Below are 6,056 nucleotides of genomic sequence, written 5' to 3' on the forward strand. Positions count from 1 at the left end.
CTGACTAATTGTTCACTATAGGGGCGAACGCCCTCGAATATGCCTGGTGAGAGTTCTGATTTTTCGCTTATAAACCGAGATGATTTGGAATTTCATTTTACATCGAAATTTTGGAATACTATATACATAAAGTTAGGATTTCTTACCTATAACAAGAGAGAGAGAGAGAGATAGCTCTTGCAAAGAGTTAAAACTTGTATGGAGAGTGATTATAGAAGAAAAATCTAGTAAATGTTAGAGAGACTTGAGAAGAGTGATTGTAATCTTCTGTCCCATACTTATAAAATGATTGGTTCTTGTGGAAGTAGACATCATTAGCCGAACTACGGTAAATCATTGTGTTATTCTTTTACTTTGTATTGTTATTGTTTGTTTGTTATAGTTAATTCCATAGCTTAAGTTTGTGGTTGTTGGTTGTAATAAAATTTTTGGTTTTTGGATTGGAGTGTCCATATACAAACTATCTTAGGGGGATCGATTGGCCTGTATCATTTGTACCATAGTGAACAAAAAGAAATCCAAATTTTGATACTGATTATCTTTCTTCTATATTATGACAGATAACAAACAGATTATTCCATTGCAATTTTAGTCAATTATTAGGTCTATCCATCCAAATAATATGTTTTATTAGTCTACAACTATGGCCCATGATAAGTGACTGGCGGCTTGAATTGGTTTTGCTCACGACTTGATCGACTGAATTTGTTTCTTTGTCAAACAAAGGAAAATGAGAAGTTTGCTTCAAATGCACCAACGAGGCAACGAGAATCGCGCTTCTAATTAGCCAGCTTTTAAGGCCGACCGCACACGGTAGTCAGTTGTGCGTAAATTGTTACATCATTGATACTTGAGTTCACATAAATTATTACGACTGCACGTGCAAAAGATACGGTGACACCTTGAATGGACATTATAACTACTAGAATGGTGCACGATACGTTTTTCTATCTCCTCTCATCCTACCATTTCTCTCTCTTCCACGTGTCCACAAAAGCCCTTGAATGGACATTATAACTATGGAGTTACAATAACACATATTTATCGCAAGGCCAAGTGAGGATCAAATGTTTTTGAAGGCTTATATCAGCGTATTTTAATAGTAATCTTCAGTGCCTCAATATGCACCAATGAAGAAAATTACAGTTTACAAGTACTCACTCGCTATCTCTAAGAATGTATAGCAAACCACGCTATACTATCACATGGGATAAGAGTGGTGATTGGGTGATGATCAAAAGGGAATTGAAGGTGTTTTTCAATAGAGAGAAACTTCTCCATTAATTGGTAGTCCAAGTCCAAACATCCTCAACTCTATTTATTTGAAGTTATAACTTCCATATTGTAATATTGTAGACTAAAAGTTTAAGAATACTTATGCTGCAAGTCTGCCTAGGGCTGGATTGACTTTGCGCTCAAATTTGTCCTAGTTTTGTCCTCGTTAGATTTGGATTTGGGTTTCAGTGACCTAGGATGAAAAGTTTAACTGTTTCAACTCAATTTCCTACAACTTTTACACATTTATTCTAATCTAATCACCACCATGGACTGGTTTGATATTTTCTTACTTTCCTTGTGTCTTTGGATGTTCAAGAGTCAAGTAAGTAGTTAATCTAATATATCCATAGTCATGGTTTACAAGTTGTAGTCTTATTACAAATATGAAGGTGTTGTAGGCCGACGAGTTCAATGGTACTGGACTGATTTCCAGCTGCGCTTTAGCATAGTTAGAATTAGATTTAAGCTTCAGTGACCTAGCTAGGCAGAAAAGTTAGTGCTCGGTGTCTGCTTTCAAGTGAACCAAGTTTGATTGCATTTGGACATCGGAGTCCGAAGTTATGCTTTGTCGAATATGAGTTGGACAAACTGAATTTTTTATTTGATTTGCTTTAATTCGATCGACCATAGTGAATTAAGTTAGTATTTATGTGATGTGACATTCATTATATATGCACTATGTCTGTTTTATTTGTGCATCATTTCAATTGACATTATAAGATTTAGATGACATCTCGTCTTGAAGCATCCAATTCAAACTAGAGTTTCCATAGAGAAAGATAGTTATTAGTGTTGAAATAAAACTAATTTAGTAATTAGCAAATTCTGAAATAGGTTGAGTCGGTTATCTCTTTCTAGAGATTTCTTGTAGTGTCAGTCTACTAGTTCAACAAGTAGCTTCCTAGTTTATTAAGTGCTGAAATAGAAAGTAGGGAGCTATAAATACAGCCCTAAGTAAGGACGTGTATTCATCCCATTCAATATAATCAAAGCCGGCTTGTTCCCTTTTTATATAATTTCTGCTATATTCATTATTCGCTAATCCTTCTTTGTTGTTCATCAACGCCTCGGTCTAGTTAAAATGTTAAATTGCTCAACTCGTTCCAGCACTCCAACAGATTTGGTATCAAGAGTATTTTTTTTTTTTTTTTTTTTTTTTTTCTCCTAGGCCAGCCCAATACCATGAATACCGCTTCCGCACTTACAAATTTTAATTACGCGCAAACCTTTATTCCAATTTTCGACCGCGAAAGCTATGATTTTTAGAGTCTACAGATGAGAACTCTTTTCATGTCACAAGATTTGTGGGAGTTAGTTGAAGACAATTATGAAGAACCGGCTAATGTGATCGCGCTAGAAGCACTAACGCTCGAAAAGAAGGAATACAAAGACAACGGGAAGAAAGACGCCAAAGCACTGTTAGATATTTTATAAAAGTTGATTTGTTTTTAAAAAATAAACAATTTTATAAAAATATTTATTAGAATGAAATAATTACCTATATTTTGTAACTCCATATTTGTGACTTAAAAGCAAATTAATTATGCTAATTATTATAAAGTCAACCTACACCACTTATGGAGTTAGTGGATACAAATTTGTGTGTTGATGAGAGTTATGGTGATCTCTATATAAAGTAGAGAACCAACCATTAGCAAAAGAGTGAGAAGAAACGAGAAGAAACAAAATTACTTTTGTGAGTGTAGTTTTTCTTCAACTTTTGTCTGGAGTACAAACCTAGAGTTCTAAGTTCTCTTCACAATGCTACTGGTAGCTAGAGAACTAATCGTTGTATCTTGGGAGGCAGTTGCCAAAAGGCTATTAGCATTGTTGCGGCAGCAATAATACCTTAAGGACAATGTGCAAGCACATGCCTCAATCAAACCATAAGTTTTTCAATTTTTCAATTCTATTTATTTATAATTTTTGTATATTTGAAATTAGATTTATTTGTTTTAGCGGAATAGTTCCCTACAAGCACTTCTGTTCATTCAACAAGGGGTAAACAAATCTATTTTTCCAAGAATATTGGCTGCAAAGAAGTCAAAAGATGCATGGGAAATTCTTAAAGTAGAATTCCAGGTTTCACAAAAGGTAATCTCCATTAAACTTAAATCGCTATGGTGAGATTTCAACAATATATTCATGAAAGAAAGTGAACAAATTCAAGATTTCTTCTCTTGAGTTTATGGCATTATAAATCAAATTAGGAGTTATGGACATTCTATTGCCGATCAAAATATTCTTGAAAAAATTCTAAGAAGTTTACCACCAAAGTTCGAACATGTAGTAGTAGCTATTGAAGAATCTAAAGATGTGTCTAAGTTGTCTTTCTCTGAATTAATGGGTTCTCTTGGAATACATGAAAAAAGAATGAGCAGGTTTGCCGAACAGCTAGTTGAACAAGCCTTCAGTCTAAATTGAATTTCACAGACAAGAAAGCGCACAAGAGGCCAGAAAAGACAAGCAAAAGGGAAATTTTCAAAAAGGTAAAAATTTTAATTTTGGAGGAAACTACAACCAGCGATACAAAGAAGGTAATGGTACAATTCCCGAAGGTATGATAAATTTTTTTTTTCATCTCCATATTGCAATGTTTGCAAGAAAGTTGGGCGTGCAAGTGAAGATTGCATATATAAGTGTACAAGGTGCAAGAAATTGAATCATATGCAGAAAAATTATTATTTTCAGAATAGGAACCAAGCCAACTATTCTGAAAATAATAATTCTCAGGATAAGTTATTTTATTCTTGCATGAACACCCAATAGGAGTCTCATGATGTATGGTATTTGGACAGTGGTTGTAATAATCATATGACAGGTGATAAAAATTGTTTTGTCAGCTTGGATGAAAAAGTAACCTCCCAATTCAATTAAAGCTTGGTGATGGAAATTTGTAGAATGTTGAAGTCTAGATCTATTCCTGATGTCCCATATGTTCGAGGGCTTACTCAAAATTTGCTAAGTGGTGGGCAACTTCTTCAGAAAGGGTATACAGTTAACTTTGATGATAATGAATGCAAGGTCTTCGACAAAAGACACGCAGTTAGTGGCAAAAGTTAAAATATCGTCCAGTAAAGTTTTTCCTTTGAATATGCCATCAGTCGAGTCATATGCCCTGGAAGTTGATAAAATTGATGAATCGGTGTTATGGCATTGAAGGTATGGTCATCTAAATTATAGAGCTTTGCAACTTTTCAAGAGGAAAAATATGGTGATTGGTCTTCCTCCTATTGCACATGAAGAAAATGTTTGTGAAGGTGTGTGTTTATGGGAAATTTCATAGATTTCCATTTGCTTCGACATCTTGGAGAGCTAGAACTCTGCTTCATTTGGTTCATGCTGATATATGTGGGCCAATGAGAACACCTTGTTTCAATACGAAGTGATACTTTCTTCTCTTTGTTGATGACTATAGCAAGATGATGGGGGTGTATTTCCCTTAGTAGAAATTAGAAGCCTTACATACATTCTTGTAGTTCAAGGCACTTGTTGAGAAACAAAGTGGCCATCAGTTGAAGGTGCTACGAACAGACCTTGGCGGTGAATTTACATCTAATGAGTTTCTAAAATTTTGCATGGACAATGGAATCAAAAGAGAGTTTACTATAAGGCACACACCACAGCAAAATGGTGTGGCATAGAGCAAAAATCTCACTATTATGGAGATAGCGCGTAGCTTGCTCAAAGGAAAGGCCCTTCCTAGCAATATTTTGGCTAAAGCAGTTGACACAACTGTATACATCCTCAACAAAGCACGCACCTACAAAAGTAGTTCTGGACAAGACTCCTTATGAAGCTTGGCACAATCAGAAACCTGCAGTCACTACTTTCAGGGTTTTTGGTTATCTTGTTTATTCTCACACTCCTTCTCAATACAGGGAAAAGTTTGATGAGAAAGGCGAGAAATCAATTTTCATTGGCTACAGTGCCGAGTCTAAAGCTTACAAGTTACTCAATCCAAACACCAATGCATTGGTGATCTCCAGAGACGCTATATTTTATGAGTTAAATGCATGGAAGTGGGAAGATGGCAACCAGAATACCAAATTACCACTTGTTTTTGAAGAACATACATAACCAACCCTTCTAGTATGCACTTCCAACAACTCCTCCAGGAACTCTAACTTCAGCCAACTCAAGTAGTTCTAGCTCTTCTAGGTCTGATTCTGATTCACCACCAATGAATGTACGATCTTTGAGAGAGATTTATGAATCTTGTAATGTTGCATTCCTTGCTTCTGAACTAGGAAATTATGAAGAAGCAGCAATAGATGAAAAATGGCAGAAAGCCATAGATGACGAAATCAATGTCATTCGAAAAAATAATACATGGGAACTTGTTGATCGTCCCCATGGTAAAGACGTTGTTGGCTTGAAGTGGATTTATAAAACACAGTACAATGAAAATGGCTCAATCCAGAAGCACAAAGCAAGGTTGGTGCCTAAAGGCTTTTCCCAGAAACCTAGAATCGACTACAATAAGACATTTGCTCCAGTTGCCAAAATGGAGACAATTCGCACCATTCTAGCTATTATTGCACAATTACAAATTCCAGTCTATCAGTTAGGCATCAAGTCTGCCTTCTCGAATGGTGAGCTCAAAGAAGAAGTATTTGTTGAACAACTTAAAGGTTATATCCATAAATGCAAAGATCGAAAGCAAAGTGTATTGACTCCGCAAAGCACTCTATGGTTTTAAACAGGCACCATGTGCTTGGAACAACAAAATTGATCAGTACTTTCGTCAAAATGGTTTTACAAGGAGTCCCAGTCAG

General features: G+C 35.6%; 1 long non-coding RNA gene across 1 annotated transcript; it reads left to right on the forward strand.

Annotated features, from left to right (window-relative positions):
- Positions 1–1,012: 1,012 nt before the first annotated feature.
- LOC147524614 (uncharacterized) lies at positions 1,013–5,518 on the forward strand. Its single transcript, XR_015219933.1, has 2 exons — positions 1,013–2,401; positions 2,447–5,518. It is a non-coding gene; the product is annotated as an uncharacterized LOC147524614 (long non-coding RNA).
- Positions 5,519–6,056: the final 538 nt, after the last annotated feature.

This window comes from Coptis chinensis, chromosome 1 (genome assembly GCF_015680905.1).
Source record: "Coptis chinensis isolate HL-2020 chromosome 1, ASM1568090v1, whole genome shotgun sequence".
NCBI classification, from domain to species: Eukaryota; Viridiplantae; Streptophyta; class Magnoliopsida; order Ranunculales; family Ranunculaceae; genus Coptis; species Coptis chinensis.